This window comes from Bombus flavifrons, chromosome 3 (assembly GCF_040668555.2).
Source record: "Bombus flavifrons isolate JBK064 chromosome 3, iyBomFlav1_principal, whole genome shotgun sequence".
In the NCBI taxonomy this organism is placed as follows: domain Eukaryota; kingdom Metazoa; phylum Arthropoda; class Insecta; order Hymenoptera; family Apidae; genus Bombus; species Bombus flavifrons.
In genome coordinates this window covers 9,445,064-9,457,460 of record NC_138444.1, presented here as the reverse complement: position 1 = coordinate 9,457,460, position 12,397 = coordinate 9,445,064, and positions in this window count along the sequence as shown.

Below are 12,397 nucleotides of genomic sequence, written 5' to 3'. Positions count from 1 at the left end.
TTTCAGTCGCGCGCTAAGACATCTTCTAGCGTGTCGAGCTGCACACTATTCGTGCCGATTGTCTCCCTTTCATGTATCCTCCTCGTGATCTTTCTCCGTGCAACCCGATAGAGTGGCCATTTTCCAGCTGTCATCGGTAATTTTACTTGGCTTGTTACTACAAGCGAGTTTATGAAGAAGATTCGCTGAAATTCGCGAGTTAAACGTTTTTATTCGAAATGGAAGTCTTTATCTTAAATAAAATTTCAACTAAGAATGCGAATTTAAGCGTCGAAAAGTCTTTGAAAATGATCTTTAATAACGAACGCGTATTAATTTTTATTCTACCGTGAAGAATTATTTTCTAAAAGAATTTAGAAGTATTTATTAATTATATCTATATCTGAATATGTGCAGCGGCACTTGATCTGAATGTTTTTGTTGAACGTCAATTGATGGAATATTGCAGCGAAGATAGCTTGTACAAATTTAATTAAATCAATAGAGAGCGAACGAAGTCGATTCGTATATTTTTTGGTATGCAGAAAATGAAATTAATTAAAAATTTATGTTCATTACTTTTGATATAATTGAATTTAATTAATTTAGCGTCTTTCAATACGTGGGCAATTTAATGAATTTCTCTAAGCAACTTGAAAGTCTTATTTCCTTTCAACTTCTACGTTAGCACCTTTCACCCCTTCTGTAGTAGAAAGATATGCAACGAAATATAACAAGAGGAGGATATTAAACGTTCATCATTCACTGCATTCCCACGCTCTTTCATCAATTTCTAGAACTTAGTCTTCAAAACCTCTCATTCAGGAGGCGAACGTTTTCTGTTTCGTGTATTTTATTCTATAGGAAAAATGACGGCAACAAACCAACAAAATGCGGGGAGCGGTGCAAGGGGATACAAACGGATGGAAAGTTATTAATACGAAATGCGATAAAAAGGGCCAGTTAGAGGCACGGGGTTGCTTTTTCAGCGGCTTTCCACGGCGTTTCATGCTTTTGCCAGTGTCGGTACGGCGAGAGAACCGTGGTTGCGCTTGCGAGCTGATTCGAATTGATTCACGGAACGAATGAAAGGGCTGTGCCACCGTTGAAAAGGATGAAACGCAAACTTTTCAGCCGCCGCCACCGCCGCTCGTGCACGATTTCTTCTTTGCGTCTCTTTCCTCGCTTCTTTCTCGTTTCTCACCTCCGTCCCTCTTTTACCATCGACGCTTTTCGAGTTCCTTTCCCCGTGAATCGTGGTTTTCGACCACTTGAAAAGCCCGGCTATATTTTGTCTTTCGTTTTCTACGCGAGAAGAATTAAACGCCGTTGACACGCGACATATTCAGAATTATCGTGTGAGAGCTGGTTCTGCTCCGTTGGCTGAACACCACTTCTAATGAAATGTTTTCTAAAATTCTTTCTGAATGTCTCCGGGATGTAAAGTAGAATGTGCTGGATGATTCCGGCCGAGAATTTTTATCATTGAATGAATGGCACGTGGTAGATTTTTTACTGGACGAGAAAGATTTGTATTGCGTCGGGTGAATGACATATTTAGGTTGTGTTTTGAACCAGCTCAACGTATGTCGTTCCGTGTGAGATTGTAGACTTTGCTTGGAGTAGATTTTAATGTTTCTTTCGTGTAAATTTAGTTCATACAGTTTTATTAGGATTTATAGAAGTGTACGAATTACTGGTAAAATGTCTCTGTTATGATAGACAGATAATAGACAGAATGGAACTGGGTTGGTTCTTATCTAACTCGAATCCAAGCCTGTTATTGTCTTCCAACTTTTATATCTCGATCATTCTCTTACCAGGTATGTAAATATGAAACCGGAATTTTTGAATTTTTGTTTATTGTATGAAAATGATTAAAAATATTTTATTCGAAGTATTGCCCATCGTAGCTATACATTTTTCCCACCTGTCTGGCAATTGGTGGATGCCACGCCAAAAAAACTGTCGCTCTTTTGAGGCAAACCAGTTTTCGAGCCATTTTCGTACATTTTCGTAAGAAGTGAAGTGCTGGTCAGAAAGTGCGTGTCCCATCGATGCAAATAAATAGTAATCGGACGGAGCCAAATCTGGTGAGTAAGCCGCGTGCGAAAGTATTTCCCAACTGAACGCTTCGATCGTTTCCTTAACCGGTTTTGCTGTACGTGATGGTGCATTATCACGAAGCAAAATTATTTTGTGTTGCCTTTTTTGATATTCTGGTCGTTTTTCACACAAAGCTTGATTCAAATCGATCATTTATTGTCGGTAGCGCTCAGTATTAACGGTTTCGCCAGGTTTTAACAGCTCGGTGGTCTTTTTCGGTGGTCTTCCACGTTCTTCGTTCCTCGCGTCAAAATTGCCACTTCTGAATTTTTTAAACCACTCGAAGCACTGTGATTTACCAAGAGCATGCTCATCGTAAGCTTCGACAAGCATTCGATGCGATTCTGCAGCAGTTTTCTTCAAATGGTAACAGAAAATCAATGCTGTCCGCAAATCGTAGTTTCCAGGCACAAAATTTGACATGTTCAACGCTATTACAAACTATGCTGTTGTATGAAACTTGTATTGTTCTGAGTCGAAAATGTTTGTGAGATGTCAACAAAGACTTTTGGCATCAATGACGCAGTTTAGTGATAACTACATTATCAGCTAGGGCCAAATTCCGGTTTCATACTTACAGACCTGATATACAACAAATAGGAAGATTCTTAAAACCTCGAGGAAAACCTCAGTATAATATTGACACAAGAGAGTAGTCACGTGTTCTGTAAATAACAATTCTTTCTTCTCAAAGTTAAGATATGTTTTAGCTAGGGAAAAATTCAAGTGTCTCCCAAGTTTTCCCAAAACGTGTAGCAAAGTTAAATATCTGAAAAGAGACCTATCTTCTCTATCACAAATCTCGTAATGTCAGTAAATCAGATACTACGTCTTCTCTAACAATGCTCGACACCCAGTCAACAGTTTGTAGAACCATATAGTCCTGGAGTTCGTTGCTTAACTGATCGACGTTTACTTGGGTTCGCGATTTCCTGCGAAAACATTAGCGTTTGCGTGTCGCGATGAACAACACTGGTAGCTGCTCATCAGCCTGCTGGATTTAGCTTTGCATGGCACAGGTTATTCGCTATGTTGTCAGGGAATCTCGGTTTCAAGCCTGTGATCATTAGAGTTCCACGGTGCATACAGGTGTACACACATATGTGTGTATATCTATATGTACTGTGTGTATCTGTGTGTGTATCTCTCTCGCTGTGTGTGTGTGTGTGTGGTGTGTGGTGTGTGGTAGACAGTCTTTGACGATGTTCCGCAGAATTCCTGTAAGTCTGCACAAACGATCGTCCTAATCTTGCATGGAACTTCGACGGTCTAGTTGCACAAAGGTAACCCTTCTGAACTTTCTCTCTGATCGAGTTTTTCAAGGCAAGTTTGCAACGATCTCTCGGATCTGTGTTAAGTGTTGATTTTGGCTAAGCGTAATATTAATCCAAGATGTTGCGAAACATCTTTAGTGAGATGGTTCTGTTTGAGATAATTTAATTTTAATAAGATTATCGTAAGATAATTTCGTATTTAAAATAGCCGATTGTAGTAGAGAATAAGTGCGAGTGTTTTTGGAAACTAAACTGATCAACTTAGCTTTTCTTTAGATTTTTTAATTTCTATGTCCATGTATCGAATTAATGCACAGTTCAGAAATTCATTTGTCGCAAGAAAATGACAAACAATACTCAATGCTAGATAAGATGCAAAGAAAATTCTTTTTACGATGTCTAATTCCTGCTTCAGTATTTCTCATTAAAGAACAGTTTGTTATTATGTCAAATGAAACTCAAGAAAAGACTCAATTTCGTTTAAAGTTACAAATTTATGGATAATAGTACTTTTGAGTGAATAATTTCGATCGATTCATGGACTTCAGAATAATTCGTCTAGTATGAGATAATTCTCTTTTTAGTTGTAATATTTCGTTTAGGTAACGATGATATTTTGAATAATATTTTAAAGTGAATTTTGAAATAGCAAGGGGAACGATGAAAAAGGGCACTTGCATCTCTGTTGAAATTCTGCTAGTTATTTCGTATCGTGCTTGTCAAATATTTATTCAATAATAAAAACGTAATATTATTAAATTATTATTTGTGATAATTTGAATTGTAAGTAAATAGAAGTGGTTGGCGTTTGGGTTAGTATTTCTTTCAGAAGCGTTATGAATCGGAGAATTTAATTGTGTAGGATGGATTTCAGGATAACAAAACGTGAGCGACGCAGAGAAAGTGGGTGACGGGGCAGGAACGGAAGGGGTAGAAGTAAACTTCGAGATTTTGAAAGCAAATATTGATTTTCCAACCCAATTTGCGGCGGTTTTAGCGAGATACGGAATTTTATTAGTTTACCGGTAGATCTATGAAAAACCGTACCGCAAAATACACATGGAATTTCAATTCCCACGGGTACTGAAGCTTCTGTGAATTTCGATACTACGGATAAAAGGATGTCCTTCGAAAAATACATAGTTTAATAATTATACGACAACAATATATATTGATGTCCTAAAATAAGACGGGCACTTAAATATGTCTTCTTAATTTTAATTATATGAAGAATCTTTAATACGTTGACATTATAAGACGAAAATCATACATTATATTATACACGTATTATATAGAAATATGCTTGAATTAGATCTTGAAATGATCTGGAACAACAAAAAGCTACTTTCGAAATTCGAAAACAATGTTAGTAGAATAAAAGAAAATCGCATCATTCCCTGAGCAAATGGACAGCAATTAATTAAAATAGTGTTCAGCATTAGCATGTACAGGTTAGTAACATTATCCATTCTTGCGGTACAATTAAGTAATTGGATCGTGGAGTACATAGAAACGATAGGAAGAAATGAAATCACGGGTAACGGTATTCCGTGGAATCGCTTGAATTTATCGTAGTCGGTCCACCATGAGATCTTGATTGACTATAGCTGGAGCTAGTTCAGATTACTAGTTACACCGGGTTACGGTATACGCTTGGTAATGCTGTTTCGAAATCGTGACCCATCGCATGCTGGAACAACTTCGACACTCGTGTTCCATTCTGTTTCGTGGTAACATCTCTGTGCCTGGCCAACCAGCTGGTTGGTCGATCGCTCTCACGATATTTGCAAATATGAGTATACGATTTAATCAGACGCGAATTCTCTTCGAATTTCGAATTTTTAATAATATATTAAATGTAGTATATATAAGCCGGATAATTAGGTTTCATTAGTTTCGGTTTTGTTGCAACTGTTTTATCGAAGTTGCGAGCTAATAATAGATTCGTGTTCTGAAATAAAGGAAAATATCTCGTTCATTTTAATTACAAAATCTTTGAAATCTATACAAATATGTTTGCTCGAAAATTCCAGAAAAAATCCTATTTAAATTTCTCTCGATCTCATTGTATTATACTACAAGCGTGTGCGATGAAATATTTTGTGATTCAAATACTTGAAAATATCCCCTAAAATATTATTATAAATATCTAACGAAATCGTATAATTTTTGAATTATCATTTTGTCACATAAAATCATGTTATCATTATCATTAGACTCAATAGAAAACGAAGCCGATAGAAATGCACGATGCACCAAGCAAATTTCCAGAAAGAATTATACGTATTTAACGACGATTGCGCGATGCATCAAAAATGAAGTTCTTCGAAGATCCGTCACGATACGTTGGTAATTATTTCGAAACAATTTACAAACAGTTGCAAATATCGCAAGTGGTACGACGTAATGGTGGAACGCATTTAAACGCGACGATAACTCACTGTACGTCCTCGATATCCCTGATTTCGCGGAAACAGTGAAAGGGCAACCAGCAATGGCGTCCCAAACGAGGTTAATCGCGGTAAGTTTCCGTAGTAACTTTATGCCGTTCTGTTAGCCGGCCGGTTCACTGTTTCGCTGCACCGTATCGTCGCAAATAGGCTGATTTATTGGCAATTATGGATCGACGACAAATGCCAGCCGTTTGCGGACCGGTTGCGGTAACCCTACTATGCAATAATAATTACTCGGAAGATCTATGAGTGTGAACGTACCGTCCCTTTTTCTTTCTACTGCGGTTCAACGTTTATTTCGTGGTAATTTTGAGACTTTACGTTTAATATACGGTCTTAATCTCTGCATACAAGAGAAAAATACAATTTGCGGTGTATCCTTTATCTTCTATGGATTATCTGTGGATCTGGTATTACGAACGTGATAAATGAAAAATTCTTATTTTCTATATTTCTCCTCTTCAATTTACGATGTTAATTTTGGTGTAAGCAGGAGACATATAATTCGCGGTGTATTCTTTATATTCGACGGAATATTCGATAAATTCTTTGCTTTAAAATGCTTAAATCTTTGCTTTTTATAGAATTTTCCAATCTTCTATTCCTTTATACTCAATTATGCTTAATCCTTAATTGTTTCTTTAAATCGTGAGAAATAAAATCGGTTTCATTCGGAAAACTTCCTATTTTTCTATAAATCCGAGGATCATCGTCATTAGAAAATACAAATATAACTCGACGACCTGAGAAAGATAAGCTAATAATGTTGAAATGATAAAATGTAAGCCGGTCGAGTTAGGAGTGTTTGTACTAAAACGCAGAGTATACTCAGCCCAGAGTGTTGGAGATATGAGACGAGAGTGTTTGAAGTATTTCAGATTATGGTTTGAGTGTGTGTATATAAATGACAGTTCAGGGTTGGAAATTAAGAGAAATCCGTAAAATTTTCGCGAAGCGAAATCAGTTATTCACTTCTCTATCCAGCTCTCGAATATAAAAATGTCTTCGCGAAAATTCAATTCAGGGTTGAGAAAGAAGAAGCTCTACCCCTTAAAACGAACTCAGATAAACCATCGTACGATTCTGTTCCACGAAGTTCCAGCAATTTGAAGATAGACAAGATTTTTCAACCAAAAATCAATGATTTTGTAAAATATATCAAGTTAACAAAATATGTCAAGTAACTAATAATTTTTCCGAGAATCGAGTTTTAAATAATAGAAGTTGTTACCATCGGAGTTTTATCAAACCTTGTATATATAGATATATAAAATCGAAAAGGAGAACTTAACAGAAAAAGGTGAAGAATTGTAAAAAACAAAATCATTAATCAGTTGCCAACAAATCATTTTTTATCTTCATCTATTTTACGAAAACCAATAACTATTATTTTCATCCACTTGAATTCCTTGTACAGGGAATAAATTCACAAAAATTACCAACCTAAAGCACCTAGTACAAACGATGAGATTCCTCTAAGTAACAAATATCTTTACTGCATTTATCGCTCCTTTGCACAAATTATTCCTATTTGTCCACCCTATTGTTATACGCACGTTCGTCGAGATGCCTTCAGAGATCGTTGCACGACTCATGACTCGTGTCGTGAAAGGCAGCTTGAATAGGCTGGTAATTGCAAGTGGAAAGGCGGAGGGAAGCGAGGGCGCTACACGAGGTACGTGTGGAAAATTGAGTTTCGGATATGAAATAATTAATGCGGCCTCGCGAACGAGACGCACGTTACGAGTTACCACATTAGCCGTCTCTTTCGCCACCCTCGTCTCATCCTGTTAACCCTGGCGCAGCACCGCCACCTTTCCATTTCACCTTCGCCACCGGTTGGGTCTCGTACCGCCGTTTCCGTCCATAACTCAAAATCCCTCAGGTGTGCTAACCGCGTATACCGGCGGTCACGTTGGAATGTTAGGCCATGAGCTTCCACCGTTATTAAGCCCCTACCATGCCCGAGCGACCGCCATCGTTTCGCCCTATCCCTTCCATCCAAATGATAGCGAGCTTCTATTGAAATTTCACGTATTCTCGAATTTTATACTTATACTACCTGTCCAAGTTAACGGACAAGGTTGCACTATTACTAGGCCATTCCGCGAACAGGATCGTGAAGGGAGATACGCGAAGGATAACAGTGAAGCTATCGGGTTTCTCTGCTTGTTCTCGTTTAAAACGTTAGTCTCAGTTGGTTTAATGAGCTTAATCTGTCAAATCGCAAGGCAGGTTTGTGATAATAGTTGTCCGACTACGTATTCATCTATGCCACTATGAAATAATCTTGTCATAACGTGCAATCCGAATTTTTTTTGGAGACAAAGCTTATTATAACGAAGCGAGAGAGATGAATTAGTAACATTGGGTGATATTGGAGGTGCATAATTAGTATTCAAAAGAAATCTTTCATAAATTTCAAAAATTCATATGCTGCAAGGAAAAGTTTTTAAAAATAACGTTTATATTCTCTTCATGTATATTAGATTATTTATATACATATACATATACATCTTCAATCTACTGTACTTCTTTCATTTTAGTCTTACCACACACTGACCGATACTACTTGTTTGAATGTGTTCGTTCCACCTGTGAGGTACCCACGGCTCACCTGCCTCCGTTTCTCTTTGGGAACGCTAGGTGCACCTTCTATCGTCGTTTCTGATTATAATTCAAAATCCCTCAGGTGTGCTAACCGCGTGTGCTGGTGGTCACGTTGGAATGTTAGACCGCGAGCTTCCACTGTTATTAAGCCTTGTCCACATTCGCAGGCGGTGCACGTGCACCGTGACACGGACGTCAGGACGCCCTCCGACTCGATGGTCACCTATTGAAATTTCGACGACTGGTTCTCGAGTTTCCGCTCAACTGTGTCGCTTTTAAGATCGTTCCAATGCATGTTATTTTGTTAGACAGTTTATTAAAGTCTCTTTCTATTAGCATTTCCTTATATTGTGCTTTGTTTTAAGAATTTTTGCAGTTTAATTTATGATAATGAAACTTTTTCTCTTCGGTTCTTTCTCTGCATCAATGATTCTACAATTTAATTTAACTTACTCGGTAGACTCTAGAACGTAGATTTTTCAATTAGTCAGGTCGTTTATTACAACATTGTAGTTTGGATGTTTCAAAGTCTTTGGATCTCGAAGAGGGGATGATTATAGACTTTGGTTGTTGAAGGTTGTTGGTAATACCTACATAGGGTGGAAAACCAAGGGACGAAATGAAACATTAAAAGTATATAATTATGCAAATAGGTTCCTGCATGAGAGTTACTGCTTTGTCTCAGCGCTCATAATTAAAACATTTGCCTTGCCAATAATAATAACTTCTATATATACAGGATGGTTGGTAACTGGCTGTACAAGCGGAAAGGGGGTGATTCTACGCGAAAAAAGAAGTCGAAATTATAGGATAACAATTTTTTTTATTTTTTTTTTAAATTTTTTCATCGAGACAACGATCTACAGTGAGATCCGTTATAACGTACCGCACGCGTACCGAGCGAAAATTCAAAGTCGATTTTCTCGAAAGCAAAGCCTCAAACGAAAAACTTTTATTCTATATTTTCGACTTCTTTTTTCGCGTAGAATCACCCCCTTTTCGCTTGTACCATCAGTTACCAACCACCCTGTATATACAAGGTCAGGTAGGAAGTATATACGTGCAAAGTACGTTTAATAAATTAACATTCGCTTCAAATAGCCGGTCAAATGAAGTATGTACAAAAGCACGAATGCCCACTTGTGATTAAAATACTTAGAACGTAGCCTTATCGTTTCTGTGTTGCGAGTACAGTTTTATTTTAAACGTTATTCATTTTCTCTTTCCATTGCGCATTATAATAAATTAATCATTTAGTCTACTACTGGTTCACTTCACTCGACCTATTAAGTTTTGTAGAATATCGTCTCTCAACCCTCACTGTATTTAAATATTGGACCAAATACTACTTACAATTATCGTAGACAAATTTTAATCACTTACCTGAAAATATTTTTGTTCGTTTGACAACACACTGATTTATACCACTTGACCAAGTATCCTACTGTAATGTGTATCTAATAATATCGTATTTTGCCTGACAATTTCTTTAAATATCGAATCAAGTACTACTCAAAACTACTTTAAATAAACTTATATCATTTATCCCGATAGAATACTTTATAGTCTGACTATCTAACTCAGTTACTCATTTCACTTTCCCAACCAGTAATAAGTAACAAAGTTGAAAGCAACGTCGTCCTATTCTGCCACTGAAATTTTCTAGAATCGTGAGATAAACTCTGTCGCTTGTTTAGTGCTGAGCGTGATTCGTGATTCGCAGCGTTTCATTAGGAGTAATAGAGAAATCTTGCGTGAGAAACCACGGAAGTTCGGGAACAAAAACAGACCTAGAAGGAGAACGTAGCGTCTCTGGTAACAGCGTGGAGATGGACATAGAGGAACGTCGAAAGCTCGACGAAGGTTTTTGTCGGTCCAGCCAATTTGTCCGACCCGATTCCGACAAGTCGTCGCAAGAAAACATTTGACAAACGTCCGGATGTCCTTACGAAAGGGCCAGGCTGACCAGGCTTGGTTTTCCAGGCGAATCCCGCTCGTCGTTGTCTGGTTCCTCTGGAAAGACGAATGTGCTTGAAAGTTTCATGGGCGTTAGAGGAAATCAATATGTAAGTCGTGTCCGGTGATAGTTTATGTTTGCCGATATATAGAGTAAAATGTAGTATCATATTCGAAAATATTCCCTTTTTTTCTGGTTAAATTTAGCAATAAAAATAGGATTTGGTGTATAGGAGTATGGGAAATGATAGAATGATGTTTCTATATTATTTCTAAGATGGATCTCGTTTGTTATTAAGATATAGATAACGCTATAATAAATTAAAAGAATTATATCAAATGTTTAAAAATTGTAAAGAAGTTAAAAGTACGTACTTCGAAATTATGTAACCTGATCCAAACTTAATTTACAATCAATATGATGTTATTATACTCATCTATGTTCCCACAGATATTAGCTTAGGATTAACATTTGATAATAAATCTTATGAAAGTAGAAGTATACAAAAATTCGTTCGTTGTTACAAAAAACTACATAAATTATGTAGAACAAAACAAGGTCTTTTTGCTCAAATTTTCAAGAATAATGGCATTTACGTATACATTTGGCGTTAACGAAGATTGAAGTTCGGTTAAGCAAAACGATTGAATATATACGGAGGCTACATGGTCGACAGATAAATTCATTAAGAGGACCAAAAAAAAAAAAAAAAAAATATAAAAAAAAAGAAGAGAAGGAGAAAGACAGGAGAACAAACGTCGACGTACACGAGAGGCAGTTTTTTCTGATTCCTCGTTAAATTTATTGTTCTTTAAATCCCAAAAGCGCCAATCGCATTAAGCGGGCAACGCGACGGTTTAATCGAAAGTTAAATTTTACGAGACGACGAATGAATCAAATTTAACGGCACAGTAAAAAGGATTAGTCTGTGTGTAACAACGCTGTTCAATATTTAATTGATGTCTGATGTAACGTTTTCAATGCGGCTAATAGTCGATAACGTGATCGTACTTTTTACTCGTGATATTGTATATTATTATGCCATTGTTCTCTCGTTACAAGGTCTAGCAAGTGTCATTCTTCGTTACTACAATTATTCCACAAAATTTCGTTATTTCTTTGCAATTATTGGAAAATTATAGATTACGTTATTTTACCTTTATTCCATACTTCACATTCGGAACATTATTCAACGCTTTATGGAAGTTAATTGACATATTATTCAGTATTTTTCAATTCTCTTTAGACCTGGGCGTTATTTACTTTCTGAAGCTCTTTAAAAATACAAAGCAATGTTGTAATATCGTTATTTAATTTCATTAATCATTAATTTCGTAAAACTATTATTTTATTGACTACATAGTGCGTAAAGAACGACGTGATAAATGTTGCATAAAATTATTTCTTTTTCTAGCAACTTCCACCCTTATCTAACAAATATTCATCTTTCTTGTAACAAAGATAATTCACTGATTTACAAATCATCTTTTCATATTTCTCCATGAGATAAACCACGTAGAGAAAAACGGGACAAGAAATATTGGAAAAGTTATGTTTCCTAAACTTTCGAAAACCGTAGCACGTTTCGATGGCGAAACAACGAGAAATCGGTTAACGTTAGTTGGAATTAAGAGTTATATGGCCCACGTATTTCGGCACGTTGTCGAAAAAGAGAGATCGTGCGAGCAAGCAGAACGATTTCGTTAATTGATCGAGTCCGGCGGGAGCTTTCGATTAACACGACGATACATTATGCCACGGAACGATAGGAAGCGTCGTGTACCCGGTAATTCGGCGTGCCTCCCGACGAAATTGAAATCTAGAAGCGTCGTCGATCTAATTACATCTGGTGTCGATGTATCGGGCGCCGACGAATATTGCCGGCCGAAGCCATCTACGAAGACCGCAACAATTACCGGATCGAGCGCGACCAGCCCTGACTTCCTCGGTAATTTAATCGTCCCGCCGATATTGGTATTGACTAACGATCAAGAAAAACTGGTATCGTCGGTGTTCAC